Genomic DNA, 16881 nt, shown 5'->3' with positions numbered 1-16881 from the left:
AGGATACATGTAAGTACCTTTAAGGATAAGATACCCCTGAATAAATCTTTAATGGTCAGAGTTATCTCTTTCTTTAACCTTGAATTCAGACCATCAACTAGTCTGGAGAAATGTGATAGGACAAACCCTTCGACCAAAAAAGGGGGAAAGCTACCTTATGAATGTTAACAAGAATGGCACAAGATAAAAGGATTTCATTACCTTCTCTCCAAAAGAAGAAGCAAGCATTAGGAGGATACAACATCCAAATAGAAGTTGAAAATGCATTTTCATTGTATACCCCAATTGGCAACCCCCACTTTAACAATCACATACCTTGGCCTGGACAAAATATGGCCAGAGTAACAGAAGAAAAAAAGGAGAGAAAAAAAGGGGTCCTTCTGTTCCTCACTATTGTGTTAGTAGTATGCGAAAACCAAATGCCCCAGTGGCCCCTGGGAAATGTGGCTTTCTCAGAGTCCTTGGTGGTCTTTCATTATGTCCTACTATCAGTGTTCTAGAAAGGGGAGAGCATAACATAAATATTTGCTCATCTTTCACTAGATCTGTACCACTGCTGTGGATTCATTCAGTACTCAGGGGCTTGGTGGATTAAATGGAGATCAATGAGTTTAATAGAGAATTGATTATTATTTGGGGAAAATAATTTTTCTTATTTCTTCATCAATTTAATCTGAACTGGTAGGTCATTGTCCATGTGCAATAAAGTAGCCCCTTTCTATGGACCTTTCTATTCTTATAGGAAGGATTCTTTTGAATACATTTTCCCCATAGAAATTACCATAGCCCCTAGTTGAAGATATAACTCATCAGACTAAAAAAAGCACCTTGTAGTTAGCACTATCTATGCAAAACAGCCAGTACAGTATCAAACCTAATTTCATACATATAGGCTGCTCTCCGTATAGCTGAGGGACTTTTGGAAGCTGCTCTTTTTTTTGTAGAAAACGCATCGATCTCTGTTTGAGGAAGGCTTTCAAAAGGACAGCCAAGGCCAGACTGAATTCTGCAGGGCCAGATGCTCACTGTGTATGATTTGACTTCACTCTGCTTCACCCAAGAGAACGATGCTAATTTATACCTGAAAGTGGCCTTTTCTTTTCGGTTGTTCTTTTATCAGTCAGTATAATAGGTCTAAAACACACACACGTGCACTCTCTCTCATACACGCTATAGAACTTCATGAAAGATACTCCTTTTGAGTGGAGAACCTCCACTTGAAGGCTGCATATCCCTTGAATGGCTTGAGTGTGCCAAAGGAAATTCAGTACTGGTGTCTTGAGGCCTTGTGCAATTTCAAAAGGCAAGTGCACTCATTGTAGCAAGCAGCACTATCCTTAGGGGAATGTCATCAGATGAACCAATGGTCTCTCTCTCTCTCTCTTTCTCTTTCCTGTATTACTTGAGCCAAGCAAACTCCAATGCAGTGCCTAAGTGTCCTTTTGACGTCTTCCTTGTAAAGTGTAAATGAAAAGAATAGCTTCCATGTTGAGTCCTGTAATTGGGACATCTAAGACACTGTGGCTCTTGGGATGTCTACGCAAACTAAGCCAAACTCTCTCTTTCTAAGGTAGTAAGTTGTACAAACTGAGACTACTTCCTGGATTAAATGAAAATCAATACAAAAAGAAGAAGAAAAAGAATAAATAGGATTAACTCAGCCTAGGCTGAGTTGTTATGTTTGAGAAGATAGCAACCAAAGAACAAGCTGGTGAGGTGTCTTTCTTGATTCCTGTAAATTACGAAGCCCAGGAGTCAGGCCCGTAGCCAGGATTTCGTTTCGGGGGGAGCTAAAAAATTTTTCAGGGGGGGTTTCGGGGGGGGGGGGCTGAGTTTCGGGGGGGGCTGAGTCTAAGTGAAAGAGGGTCTAGCCTAGCAAACCTTTTGTATCATTACCCCAATACCCCCATGCACATGGGATATATTGAGTATGGTGATCAGATCATGATATGAATAAACATAACAGTTTAAATAATGCACCAATAAGGCCTTTTCGCGAACCACCATGAAAATTTCGGGGGGGGGGGGGGGCTGAAGCCCCCCGAGCCCCCCCCCCCCCCCGGCTACATGCCTGCCAGGAGTATATGGAAGAAAAAAGCAGATTTCATGTGCCGTATCCAACAATGATGCTTTTCTTCCCTTGTATTTTTTCCCAACATCTTTACTTGATGAAGAAACCAGTGAATTTCCAAAGCTAGTGTAATGTTGGGTTTTTAAGCACCTTCAGCTTGGCCTAATAAAGGTATAATTGCGTATTTTGGATTTTCAGTGATGTAACATTTTGCTCTTATATAGAAGGATTTCCAAGCAAACGCATAATAAGGGATACCAAAAGGAGGATAAATTTTTCTATTTATTACCAGACCTGAGAGTAGGGAGGTTTTCTAAGACACTTCCAGTACTATGTCTAGAATGGGGTCTACTGCTTCACACAGGGCAGAGGCAAATCCAGGCCCTCAATTGGTTCAATTCATTCCTCTGAAATCGGAGTCAGTGTGTGGAATATATGGACCAAGTCTCCGAAAGTTCCCCCCTCCTATGTGGGGTCCCCCAAGGTGCAATTCTCTCCCCTCTTCTTTTCAACATCTACGTTAGACCCCTTGCCAGTTTGGCTCGGAGATTCGGCCTGGACTGCTATCAATATGCGGACGACACCCAACTCCTATTGCGCTTGGAGCCTGGAGTAACGTCAATACCTTACATTTTCACCTTATGCCTGGAGGCTCTGTCGAACTGGCTACGTGCTAGCAGACTGAAGGTGAATCTGGTGAAGACTGAGATCCTGCGGCATGGCTGCCCGATAGGTCCGACCCATCCTTTGATGGCCCTACCTTTGATGGCACTGCTCTATCTCCATCACCTACCGTTAAGAGCCTAGGTGTTGTTTTGGATTCGCAGCTGACAATGGAGGCTCAGGTCGCTGCTGCCAGCAATCAGGCCTTTTTCTATCTACGACAAGTGAGGCAACTGGCACCTTACCTGGCGGATGAGGCTCTGGCAACAGTCATCCATGCCACATCTAGGCTAGACTATTGTATGTTGGCCTTCCTATTTCTACAACCCGGAAGCTCCATACTGTCTAGAATGCTGCAGCCAGGTTACTCACAAAAATGCCCATGAAATGCCATATAACACCAGTGCTGTGGCATCTACACTGGCTCCCAATTGAGTATCATGGTTTGTATAAGATGCTGGTCCTGACCTTTAAAACTTTATATGGCCAGAGTCCATTGTATCTTAGAGACCGTCTCTCCTTCTACCATCATCAGAGATTGCCACGACCATCCCAATGCGATTTGCTTTATATGCCGGGTCCAAGGGAAGTGCACTTGGAAAACACCAGATGCAGGGCCTTCTCTATTTCTGCCCCTGCCTTATGGAAATCCTTGCCTCCCTATTTGAGAGCCATGCGTGACTCAGGGCATTTTATCCTAGCACTTAAGACCTGGCTTTTTACTAGAGCATTTGACCCATGTTAATTTTAATATTTGTATGTATGTGTTTTATCCTGTATAATTTCTGCTATGTAAATCGCCTGGAGCATCTCGGATGGAGGGCGATTAATAAGAAATTAAGGATGATGATGATGATGATCTAAAAAAAGAGATGCTTTGTGGCTGAAATGTACAAGGAAAATTGTATTGCTTTTCTTTTCCTGCACATGTGACCTTCAGAAATATGTAGCCTAAGCTGTCAATTAGAGTATTCAATATTGCACCTCTCTGCATCAGCACAGCGACATTGTTTTGGCAATCTGTCTTCTGCACAGCTCCCATAACCCCACCTTCCTGTCCTATGTCCTACCTATTGTGCCTTTTGGTTTTTATTCTTTTTCATTTTTACCATAATTTTGTATTCATAGCACTACAAATAAAATAAAAAGAACATTAAAATTGGGGGGGGGGGGGGAGGAGAGAAAACACCAAATTTGGGAATAGCAAGAGGGGGAGAGGGGGAGAATCATACTACTTGACTATATCATAGCAGAACAGAAGCAGAAAGAACCTATCACAAGTTCATCAAATGGTCTTCAGGCTCTGTTTCCATGCGCTTAGAAAACAGAGTCTCACAAGAATTCCACAGAGGCCACCAGACATCGTAAGGGCACTTCTAGTGGGACTCGGTGATGCTCCATTTCCCAAGCACATGGAAACAAAGACTGCTATCAGGAGTCTGGTGTCAATAGACTTCTGATAGAGAAAGATGAGGTAAAGCGAAGGAAAGACAGGGGAAGGCGGGGAAGGCCTGTGGGATGGATGGCCATCCCAGAAGACGGGGAAAGACAGGAGGGAATGGGGTAAGACATTTTCTTTTCCTTGCTTTCCCCACTACCATCTCATGAAGTTCTTAATGATAAGGCAATTGACAAGTTTTACCTATCAATATAAAGGAGTGCTATAGTCATGGAGGGAATGCAGAGTGACAGAGGGATGCACATAACATTTTGTGATAACTACCAACAACAGACCCTGCTGAACTTCTGCTTTGCTAGCTTCATGTAATAAAGTTCCTATTTATACCCACTTTGTGTCCATCATGGGTATTCAGATCAGTCTGGACTATAAAATAAAGTGCATATAAAAATACTGCAAGCACAGCGATCAATGTAACATGAATGGTGATGGAATAAAACTATTCACTGTTATACCATTGAGATCAAATGACTGGAAAATAGCTTCTTGATGTAGCTCTTAAAATGATGAAGGGAAGTAAGTAAATTACTTAATTACTTCTGCCCACTTCAAGTATGTGATTCAGAGGTGACTAGTGTCATGCAAGAGCATTGGCAACATGGCTTCATGTTTCATGGATCAGATCCTCATTGTCATTTAAATTTTACATGATCCCCTTGTTTCACTGATTACAGTTTTGCTCTGAAGCATTGTGGGAAATGTATAATACCACGTATAATACAGATATGGTATCTCGGGACCTTTCGGTCTTTTGATCTACAAGACCAAACCAATTGACCATGTTGTATGGGGTTATGGGAGTTATGATCTGAAACGTTTGAGAGTTTCCAGGTGGGGACTATCCAAGGATCTGAGATTTCAGAGCCAAAACATGAGATAATAAAGTGTCATTCCCAGATATCAAGTTTTGGCTCCAAAATCACAGAGAATCTGATAGTTCTGACTTGGACACTCACAAATGTTTCAGATATCACAGAGGTCAGGTCCTAGTGATGGTAAAAGAATGAAGCTACAAAGGCATTCTACAAGCGATACTCCTGGGGATATTAAGCATGGTACATCAACTGCAGAAATACAGAAAATCCTATTCCAATTAAAAAAAACCCAAAATGTGAGAAAATACACAAAATGCAAACATAAACACACACTTTCAAGACAGCACTCTCGCCCTGAGAATTCTTTGCTTTGCCCCGAGGACAAGAGAAGATCCGTAACCCTATTTGAGATATACCAGCTTGCTTTCTTCATTTATCTAAGTTGATTCAAATACTACATACAAAGAGCTCTGTGCCACTGTGTCATATAAAAGAAAAACATTACATATGAATAGGTATTCCCCACTGTTTATTGGGAAGTGAGGGGTGATTTTCTTTCATTAACCAGAAAGGGAAGTTATTGCTTGCTTAGTGCTTTAGTTTCCACCTAGCAAGTGGAAGTAAGCGGTCAGAGAAAAGAATTTAACATTCCAAGGGTGTTTGGAAAGTAGCAGATGTAATGCACTGACCTTGCATTGAACCTATAGTTATAAAGTACTTATGAGGCTTGTTTGCACACATTGCAATATCATCTTATTCCCTCTATGTCCTGCTATTACTCTCTACATTCCATTAATATTATCCTTGTCTGCACTGTTATACAACTGAAGAATATGGAAAGTGGTGCCAGAGGAACATGAGAAAGAAAGTCTGGGGCGGGGGGGGGGGGGGATCAGAGGGCAAGGGGGGGGGAGAAGAAAAGGCCTTATTGTGAGGTCCAGAGTGGATCTACAGTTTAGTGGGGTATAAGCATTCTTTCGCAGAGAAGGGCAAAAGAAGCAGACTTTGAAAAATTACAACTCCCATGATTCCATCACATTGAGTCATGGCAGCTAAATTGGTGTCAAGCTGTATTAATTCTAAAGTTAACATACTGGCATGAAAACAGAGTGGCCTCATTTTCTGTTGCATCTCTCTTCAATTCCAGGATGTGTCGATACTGACAAATAATGTGGTGTAGATGTTCATTAGCATGCATGAATCCACACAATGCAGTCAGGTTAATGCAATTTAACCTGTAGTAAGCCGCTTAATATGGTTTGAACCTGAATGATAAAAACACGGGGGAGGCCCAAATCCTGCAGAGGATTTGGACCTTTCCTGTGTTGGGGCAGATTGGGAGGGGAGAATCCATCCCAAGTTCTTTTGCCAGTCACATGGCTTGGAACCAGGAAAAGGAGACTGCTACCATGTGGTAGGTGCTTTTTCTGTATTCTCCAAGAGGAATCGGGAGTTTAGGGAGGGTGGAAAACAAGCACATGCCCAGTAGGCTTGCGTGTGGATCCATTTTAGCTGTTTTCCTTCGATCAATCAGGCTTATTTGTCTTGGTAGGGTGGCCGTAAAGGCAAGGACTCAGCCATCAAAGATTTCCATCCGTAATGGGACCACGTGGCAGTCAATCACAGCTCCTCCTCCCCTATTCGGTATCACAGATGTGTCCTGGTTTCAATGTATTTTTTGACTTAGCTTCTGGCTTGGCCTCTCTCTTGGCTCTTATTTTCCTTTATTTTCTTGATTCTTTTTATTTAGTGGGGCTGACTGGGAATTGGAAATGTGTGGGATGGGTGGGTGGGGTACACGTGTTTGGGGACTTGGAGGGTCACCCTTTTAGCTTCTTTTTCTCCTCCCCTCCTCTCCTTCAGAAAATACTTCTAAAAGATAATAATTATTAATGATAATAGTAATCCCAGGATTCAAAAAGAAAGTTTCATTCTCAGAAAACTACTACCACCTAGTTAACTCTCCTCTAGAGTAGAAAATATAAACAGCTTTAAGGAAGCATTGAACCCTACGCAGAAAGGTGTGAGGTGGAATAAGGCACCACTCCAGACAGGGCCTGCAGTGCAAATCAAGAGAAATGAGAGGGCTTTTAAAAGGAAGCCCAGGGGGATAGCTCCAGGTCTATTGCTCTCTCTTCCCTGGGAAGTGGAAAGCCTCCTTAAAAAGCCTTTAAAGCTGCATGCAGAGGGAGAGCACCATACCTACAGTGCCTGTAGCATCTGTCTCCTCTAGAGTAGAAAGAAACAGCTTTAACGGTGCATTAAACCCAGTCTCCTCTACAGACAGAAGGTAAAGGATCACAGAAAGAGTGATACCTTAAGTCTGATGCTTTCAATTCAGGTCTTAATGAAAGATATAAGAACAATGTCTGAAATGATGGGAAGAGGTGTCTAGGAAGTCGTCCCTCCCCCACCTCAATAATGGGCCGGATAGGGTGCTTCCTTAATGTCATTGCAGAAAACCTGGCTCCCTTGAAGGGAAAAAGAAAAGGATTCAAGGAAGAGTACTTTCTTAATCTTGTTGCTGAAACCCAGACTCCCTTGAAGGGAAGAAAGGAAAGGGTCCCAGGAAAGTTGCTTCCTTAACCCTGTTGCTGAAACCCAGGTTCCCCTGAAGGGAAAAAAGGAAAGGGACCCTGGAATGGAAAGAGGAGCCTCATAAGTTCCCCATTGCTACCAGTGGGCCAGGTCTAGCCATATTTTCCAGCTACAGTATGAAACGGCTATCAGCTACCCATCAGTTTTTGGGAGGTGCATGAAAACAGATATAGGGGTCTACCAGAATCTGGCCAGCAGAAATAGATTTAGGTTCAGCTGAAATGCACAAGCCTAAGGCCCAGCTGATCTGGATTCATCACGGCTGGGCTGATGGGTCAGTATCCCATCACAGAGGCAGCTAAAGTCACCCTTGTGTGGCCCCAATGCAGCTTGGAACCAACATTTTTCATGTCATTTTCAAGGTGTATTATGTGCATAAATAGAAGGGTCCTCAGTTGTGATCAATATTAAAAAACAATTACATGATAACTGGGTGTCAACTAGAACATGTAATATAAGCTCGTCCAAATGAGTAGTTAGCGCAATTAAAATAAAATTATATTTACATTGGATGTAAATAAATACAAATAAATAGAAATGATTAACAAGTAAGAGAACGTTTTTTAAAAGAGACTTGCATAAAAGAATTATCAGGGCTTGGGCTGGGGGGAGAGATGATGATGATGATGATGATGATGATGAAGAAGATGATGACAATGATGATTTATACCCTGTTTTCCCCTCCACAAGGAGACTTTTGTTCCCTAGGAGTCAGGATTTCCCATATGTATATGTTTAAAGAGAGATGCAGTCAAGAAACCAACAGTTCATTTACAAGGCATTAAAACCTACACTCACCCGGAGCTGGGTTCTGACTGTCCTCATTATGTTCCTTCACTGCCAGCGAGTTTCAGATAATACATTGGGTTAACCCAACTTTGCCTCACATCAGACAAAATTTAGGGATGCTCCAGTGCTTGCTTGAAACCCAGAGTATTCTGCTACTTTGTGGCAGTGTGGACAGCTGGATCAGTTCCTTGGATGATATTGGACTGAGCTTTAAATTTGGCCGATCTCCCTGGTTTTGCCACGCATATACTTTGAAGTAGAGATGTTATATTCCAGAGGCCAGAGGGGCTGTCCCAGGCATGTGCCTGGGCCCTTCCACGCAGCCATATAGCCCAGGATATCAAGGCAGAAAATCCCACGATACCTGCTTTAAACTGGGTTTTATCAGTCTACACTGCCATATTCCAGTTCAAAGCAGAAAATGTGGAATTTTATTCAGCTGTGTGGAAGGGGCCTCCATTTTTCTGGAGTTCCAGAATGTCACAGTAGTGTCACAGCAGCCACCATTTTAGCAATCGTGATTTTGCTTTTTGATAGTTGGCTAATGCAGGGAGGGGGGATCCTGGATGCTTGGGAGAGATTCCAAATGCAGCCCAAAACAGGTATGATTCCCTATTTTGCTTTCGAGGAAAGATGAACTATAAATATAATACATAATATCAAAATTGGACCTTCTGTATTTTAAAATTTCCTTCATCAACTGCAGTGCCATCTGATTTCAGCCCCTACTTGGCCTCTTTTATTCTCCTCCTAGCCTCTGTTCAGTTATTGACCATCCTATCAAAACAAAGGTGCTGGCACTGTCTCATTAATGTTATCCAATCAAAACATAAATCTTTAAAATGATATCACGCAAGGCCTCGCTTATGTTGCTAGCTAGCACAGTATCATGGCTTAGCCATTGGTTTCCATATTTTGCTTCCAATTCTTCAAGGACATCTACTAAGACAGTAGATCCGACAATTCAGACAGGATGTCTTTCTCAAACAATGTTGAAAGTAAGGTAGTAAATGCAATTTAGTTACATACACATTTTGGACAGTGAGAACATAAACAAAATTTCATTTGCATTCTTGTTTCTAAATTATTGAAGAAAGGTGGGATATCACAAAGTTATATAAAATAATAAACAGAAAGCAACAACCATATGTGTATGTTAGAGAGAGAGAGAGAGAGAGAGAGAGTCTATGTAAAGAATAACAATTTAGTTTACTTAAAAATATTTTTAAAGATTTTAGGCATTTTCACAGAATGAATCTATCCAATGGCTTGCAAGGACCGACCAGCCAAGTCTCGAGAAGAGAGGTAAAGTGACAATAGCAACAGTTTAAAATAATGAATTGTGAAGGAACTACCCATACTGCTGAAATTCTGGATCTCTTGCAGCATTGGAAGTTTGTTTAAACTTATTGCCAAGAAATTGTACATTTTCTTGTGACAAATGACACTTTGGATAAACAAAAGTGCCAGGCAAAACATTCTTCTTTACCAATTTTATTACATTTCATTCTCCAACTTCCACTGCTGTGGAAGAGTGAGACAGAATGGAGAGGAAATCACATTATTAAAGCTGGGTTTCAGAATAAGTTACTTCTGAAATAAGTCTTGGGGGGAAAAAAACCAGGCACCCTGGCTGCCAGGTTGCAAGGTCAGCTACAAAAGAAAGCATCACTGCTGGGTTTCTAATCTTGAGTCTTGTGCTCATTAATAATACAAAATACAACATCAAACCTTTCTAAAACAACAAGCCAGGAACTTCACTTTAATCACTCTGTCAGCACTTCTTATTTGCGCTCCCGGAGACCAAGACTGTGTTCAGCGACAAAAAGAGTGCATCCATTTTTTAAGTTGTTCTTCTAAACACACCAAGGGCTTCTGTTTCGAAGTGCAGCCAGTGAATAATGCATGTGAAGGCCGACTTTTGTTAATGTTAGGAGGGAAGGAAGAGATTTTAGCTGACTGAAAGGTCACTGCTGTGGACTGGGAAATAAACTTAATTGGAGGGATGTAACAATAATAGTCATTGTATTGTTCAGCTTTCTGATTATGATCTCTCAGAGTATGCCTATCCTCACACACATGCTCTTTCCAGAGTTTGTGTTCCCATAGCTGAAGTGGTAAATGGCTACTGGTCTAACTGCACATTGTCTCTTTAAAGCCACTTCTGGAGTAAAATCAGGGGAAATTACTTTCTCAAACAAAAGAGATAGAAAGCTTGTGGCAGGAGACATTTTGTCCTAATTTCTTAATAAAGGCCAAGGGCCTAAAGACTGTGAACATCTCTACTTTACAGACTTAAACTGGTTTAATTTAACAATCATTCTTCCTCCCAAAGGAACCCTGGGGAACATATGTGAGTTGAGCCAGGGATCTCCAACAGAGATTCTCAGCACCCTAATTAAACTGTCATTCCCAAGATCCTTTGTAGGAAGCCATGAAAATCAAGCGGATATAAAACTGACATACCTTTGTAGGATAGATATGTCCTTTGTCTCAAAGCTATTTTGAGTGGGTGTATCACTGCACAGCAGGTAGGGATGGAAAAAGCATCTGTTGGGTTTGCATTTCTGTACAAAAATATCAATTTTGTACCTCCTAGGAGTGGCAGTGGGAAGAAATGACTCTTTCCTGAGAAATCTAAGCAGCCAGTGTTCTCCAGGGCAGGGGGTGCACATCAAATCCTGTTTGTCTTTTTAAAATGTGTATGACTATGAATATGTACACAAAGTCTACACAATAATGCCTTACTCAATGTGACAATAGAAGATGGTGGGTGAAATACAAAAAAAATGTGCACAAACATCCATGTGGAAAGGACACGAAAGTTGGACAGATCAGGCAAAGGATGGAATGAGAATGCTGGTGGGAAATTGAGATACTCAGTGACAACTAAACTAAAAGATTTTTCACATTCCTTAACAGCAGGGTGACAGAGTGCTGCAGACTATATAGCAAGGAATGTTCAAATTCAAGTGACTAAAGACAAAGTTCTACCAACCAAGTTAAATCATTAAATTGGCAAAATGAGAACTTGCTGTGCCTGTTCATGAGTACTTGTAATATAATGTACAATCCAGTATAAAGTTGTCAAACCTGGTGCTTTAGAAACATTACAGCAGTAATAGATTAAAGATGGAAAGAGACCAAAGCTCCTCTGTTTCAATTGCTTATACTGATGACAAGGTATAAGCTCACAAACCCCAACAATCAAATTGTAGAATTGGAGCTAATTCAAATTATCTTGCTATTAATTTCCTTGTCAATCACAGGTCAGGAATGGGGTTTTGCTTTCAAAACAGTGGTAATGATTGGGGGAGGGGGGTCATAGAAACATCAGAAGCTGCTTTGTACAGGATCAAACAGTCATCAGTTTTGTTTTGTTTTTTAGTATTATCTACTGTATTGTTTAATGACTTCCACTTAGAGCTCTGGCTTGGATTTCATTCCCCCTTAAACCATGGATCAGGTTGATTGGGCCTTCTGGGAAGTAATGCCTCAAACATCTGGAAGGTTAAAAGTTGTGGACTAGTTCTGTGTGGCCATGATAGCACAGCGGGTTAAACTACCAGCTGCAGAAAATCTTGCCAACCGGAAGGCTGTCAGTTCAAAGCCTCGGGTCAGGGTGAGCTCCCACTGTCGGCCCTAGCTTCTGCTTACCTAGCAGTTCAAAACAGTAATGTGTTTTACCTGCCTGCTTTGGTAAAACACATTACGTAAGTCCTATGACTCATACAAGATTTTTCCAATTCCTATAATTGAGGTACAAATATTGGGATGGGTGTGGGAATGAAATGCTGGCTAGCCTTCTCTGAATAAATTATCAAAATAAAATATATTTTAGAGACATATCTATGTTGTTTGTTGTAGTCCAGAACTAAGCATTCAAAAAGAATGTTGCGGGAAGTCAAGCCTCCAGCGCATCCTAAGGGCCATTTTCCACCAGTGTCTCCCAAACAGGTCATGGGACTCCATCACATTACTTTCTCCTCATAACATAGTATAACATAATAGCAAATTCCTACCAGCTCTGTCCATGAACTCTCCTTCTAGCTTCCAAATGCTGCTGGTCTGACCAGAGAAAGAAGATATGTCAAGCATGTACTGTATCATCATGCTGCTACTGAACTCAAATCCCTTTCCCTTTGTGTGCTGTGTCTAAACCTACATTAGAAATCTGAGGGTAGGCACTGCCAAATGTATGATTTGCAAGCCAGTCTGCGAACTTTAGAGCTACACTTATCACATAAATAAATAAAGTCAGGACAAACAAAAGCATTCACTTCTTCATAGTGCTCATTTCTCTTCCACAGGATTGTTACCACTTTGCATGGTGTTAAAGGAGAATGAGGCCACTTTGTGGAGAATTAAGATCATGACAGGTAGATTAAAGATGGATGAATCTTAGCACAGTGTGAATGAGCCTTCAAAGGCTTTCTAGAATACTGCACAACACAGTTAAAGAGTTGCTATCCCACTTTAAGGGTGCTTCCAGACAGCCTCATAATCTGGGACAAATAAGTGAGGGGAAAAATTGTGGTACCTGATAGCAAGTCCAAACATGGAGCTGTCAGTACTGGTAAATGTTCCCCCACCATCCTGACATGTTTGTTTTTAACAGATTTTAGAAATTTGCAAGGTGGATGTGGGACATCAGACAAAAGTTTAAAAATTGACTCTCTGAGATGTGCTGGATCTCATAAGCGCTGATGCGGATATCTGAATGTGCACACAAGCAGACTTTTTGACATCATCTTCCTCACCCTCCTGCTTCATTTACTCATGCAACCTGTTTTCCTTTGGAGTCACTTGGGTGTCATGCTGGTGCCCACTGTGTACATTCAAGGTCTATTTAATTTCATAAATATGAGAACAAAGTAATGGTTGCAGAGAGTTCGCATGGCAATTGTGCTCCCATTTAGCCACCTATGTGTCCATTGTTCCATTTGTTTACAGCCTTCATCAGCTGTTTCAGAATTTTAAAATGCAGACATGTGCTGGAGCAGTTCACATCAGGGTATAGGAATGAAGTCATGTGTTTTTCTTGAGTGTAGGGACATACAGTCATGTGACTATGCTAATTTTTCAGCCAAAATCAGATTTAAGGCACACCTTTTAACATGTGTTTTCAGTCGTTAACTCGATCCAGCACACATTTTTGGCAAACATCATTTAGCTACCACCACTTTTATCCCAGTTCCTTCTGCATCTTCTAGGTAATTGTGGGGAAAGAGCTTTTCCTGCAACCATCACTTTGGACAGTAGAAGCCATTCCTCCAACTTACACATTGCTTTTGCATTTCTCGCCTGCCAATTATGCATCACAAGAAAATGCTGTTTGAGAAATATAATGTCAAGTTTTCCTGGGAAATGTGGAATTAATAATGTTCTTTGGACCCTGGCCAAAAAGTTTTAATTGTTTTGGGGGGTCACTTTATATCAATAATATTTCTCTTCTAATATACTGTATCTATGAATAGTATGTATCTCCATTAAAAAAAAAGGAGAAAGGTGTTGCTTTTTATTAAGTATAAAACACATTGACCAGAATTCTGTTGGGGATATATGCATGCTGTCTTTTACATGCATGGATGCCCCTTTTTGGGTGTTGTGTGTGGGGTGGTAGTGGAGGTAATGGTGTTCCTTTCCACTCTCTACAGCACTCAAAGGTCTCCCCAACTTGCTGTAATGCCCTTGAAGCCATCTTGCAAAGGCATTCCTTCCTTCACTGCAGGAAAGCAAGATTAGGAAAAAAGCCTGGCTACCTTGTCATAGATGCAAAATGATGACCAGCAATAAGATCCTTGGAGCGTCCTCCCAGATTCTCAGTAATTTTGTAATGATTGTGCCCCCGGTTATAAGGATGTAATCACTTCTCCCGATCTGCCTAATTGCTGCATAGAATGGAGTGGCCATGAGGAGAACAGTTTCAAGGACTTTACTGTAAACCAGACAAAGGTAGATGACCCAGACCTCATTTACACTGCCATGCAAAACTGCATTATATGGTCAGTGCAGACTTGTATAATGCAGTTCAGCTACATTGGACAGTGTTATATGACTCTATAGTGGCAAACTGCATTATATGGCAGTGTAGTTGGGGCCCCAGAGTAGCATAGATCTGCATCTGTATATTTATGCTGGAAGGAGTTGCAATTGAGGCCATTTATCACAGATGTTAGTCTCTGCATCATAACAATTAACAACAGAAGCAGCCCCAAGATAAAGCATGAACCATATGTTCATAAATGTAAATGAGGTATCTTCTCATAGGAAGTGCTAGATGAACAAATACAAGAAGCCAGTACAAAAGTTATAATCACCACCACCATGAAATCTTTCCTATATCTAATATTGATAACTATGTGACAGAGAGTCTATAAATTTCCTCCCTGCTTCCTAGTGAAGAAAACTTAATTTCCTAGACAAAGGTTAAATAAAAGATATAGTAGAACAATCAAATTAGCCCTTCCTTTTTCTTTTCTCTGTTAGTAAGATCATTTTTGGCCATGGTAATACATTAAGCTACTTTCTATAATATTCTTAAATCCCTGAATTATAATCACATTACAGTTGTCAGAAATAGTATCTCTATTAAAATGCCATAATGGTCTGCTTATAATGACCTTTTTTGCAATCATTTAATGCTCATCCAGTGAAAAGAAATGATAGTATTTTATACTAGATTCTCCTTCGGCACCATTCTTGCCCATAATGCAATTACAGTTATTTTCTAAAGCATCTCCAAAGTACTTATGTTTTCTATAACCAAGCAGAGGGGAGAAAAGCATCTTGAGTTCAAAGTACCATACACGGCAGGTAAATCTTAGTACCATATTTCTTATTTTGTGAAATGATGGTGAATAACACTTGCGTTTTCATTTTGGGTGGTTATTGCTTCCTTATTATTTGTTCCTAGCCTGATGTTTCCTTGGACACTAATGATTTCTTATAATGTAGCTGAAAAGATCCAGGGGATGCAGTAATACTAGGACTAGTACGAATCAGCCAATCAGAAAGGGGAAACACAACACTATTGCCAAACAGGTGCCCAGCTATGGCACTTTTCAGGCTCTGCTAATGCACTCTTACTGGGTGCAGGTTTGGCTGGTATATCCAAGAGAGGAGCGGCAACTTTAAAATATCTACAACTACATGATTCAGTCCCTATTATTTTTCCATTTGCACCTTACTGTGCAACAAAAAATTATCTTTTCCCATCCAATTGGGACATTTTACATTTGCAATGTTGGAAAGGGGGAAAATTGATATATTAGGGTATCATTGAATTTATGCACACACATGCATTTATGTACAGACAGCATGAAGCATACTTTTTCTCCTTCCACTAGTAGATCTACCTGGAAAACTGATAACAGAATCCCTCCTCTTTCTCTCCCTATCTCTGTTTCATCGATCTAATGCTTTAATTGGCAGACGGTCATGTCTGATGCGAAAATAATGGTCTTTTAAATACCTGGGAATGAAAAGCAAATTAAGTTAGCACAGTGTAAGAGGGAAGTAATTACATCATGTCAATTCTGTTTCATATAGTTTAGTCTTGAAACTGCATGCACAGAAAAAGGACATGTCTGAGAGAAAATATGAATCCCATTTCTTCAGGTGACTCAGATGCTTTCCCTCTTCTGTACGGAAAGGGGATTATTACACATAACAGCCAGCTTTCAGCTGAAACCTGTCTCACATGCAGCAACTAATGTCATTAGTTTGTATATATTTAAAGATTTCCCTTCTTCCCTTTGCTTTGAAGTGTCAACAACTAGAGGTGTCAGAAGGCAGTCTTTGGAAAAGATTCTATTTGAAAGAATGGTCTCAGCTCTGACAACTTAAATGAGGAAACAGAAACAAAAGAAATTAAATAATAAAAAGGTTTTGGATTGGTGACAACTGTAGATTGAGTCCCCTTGGGGAGATATGATGGGTTTCAAATAAAGTGTGGTTGTTGTTGTTGTTGCTATTAAAGGTTTCTTTGCAAAATGATGGCAAAAATGAATTAATGTTTTACTGATTTACAGTTGGGATGGAAACTTGTAACTTCGTTAGTATTGCTTTTCTTGCACCAAGTGTCTATCAAATGTCATTGTCATGGGGTTATGACTAGTAGTAGGTTCTAACTTCAAACTCAATGAGATCGTGAATCCACTGTAGATCTTCATCCCAAACTGTAAAGGTACCATGTAAGGTACTGAACTTGTTTTGGAGATCCTTAAACCTATTCAGGGATTTGTATTCTCCCTCCATAGCTGAAGGAAAGCTTACACTACAGCTTATAGCAGAGGTCCTCAAACCTTTTAAGCAGACAGCTGATTCACAGTCCCTCAAACGGTTTGGGGGCCGGACTAAAATTTTAATAAACATGAAAGAATTCCCATGCACACACCTTGATGGTAGTGGGGGGGGGGGGGGACCCATGAAAAAACGATACAATATTTGAAGAACAAATAAAGAACAATTTTAAGCAACATCAG

The 16881-nt window shown here is 40.7% G+C and overlaps 1 protein-coding gene across 1 annotated transcript in view; it reads right to left on the bottom strand.

Annotated features, from left to right (window-relative positions):
• Nucleotides 1-16881, bottom strand: part of RORB (RAR related orphan receptor B) — a 190189-nt gene that overhangs the window by 72959 nt on the left and 100349 nt on the right. The window lies entirely within an intron of this gene.

The sequence above is a fragment of the Anolis sagrei genome, chromosome 2 (assembly GCF_037176765.1).
Source record: "Anolis sagrei isolate rAnoSag1 chromosome 2, rAnoSag1.mat, whole genome shotgun sequence".
Lineage (NCBI taxonomy): Eukaryota > Metazoa > Chordata > Lepidosauria > Squamata > Dactyloidae > Anolis > Anolis sagrei.
This window is presented reverse-complemented; position numbering and strand designations above follow the sequence as displayed.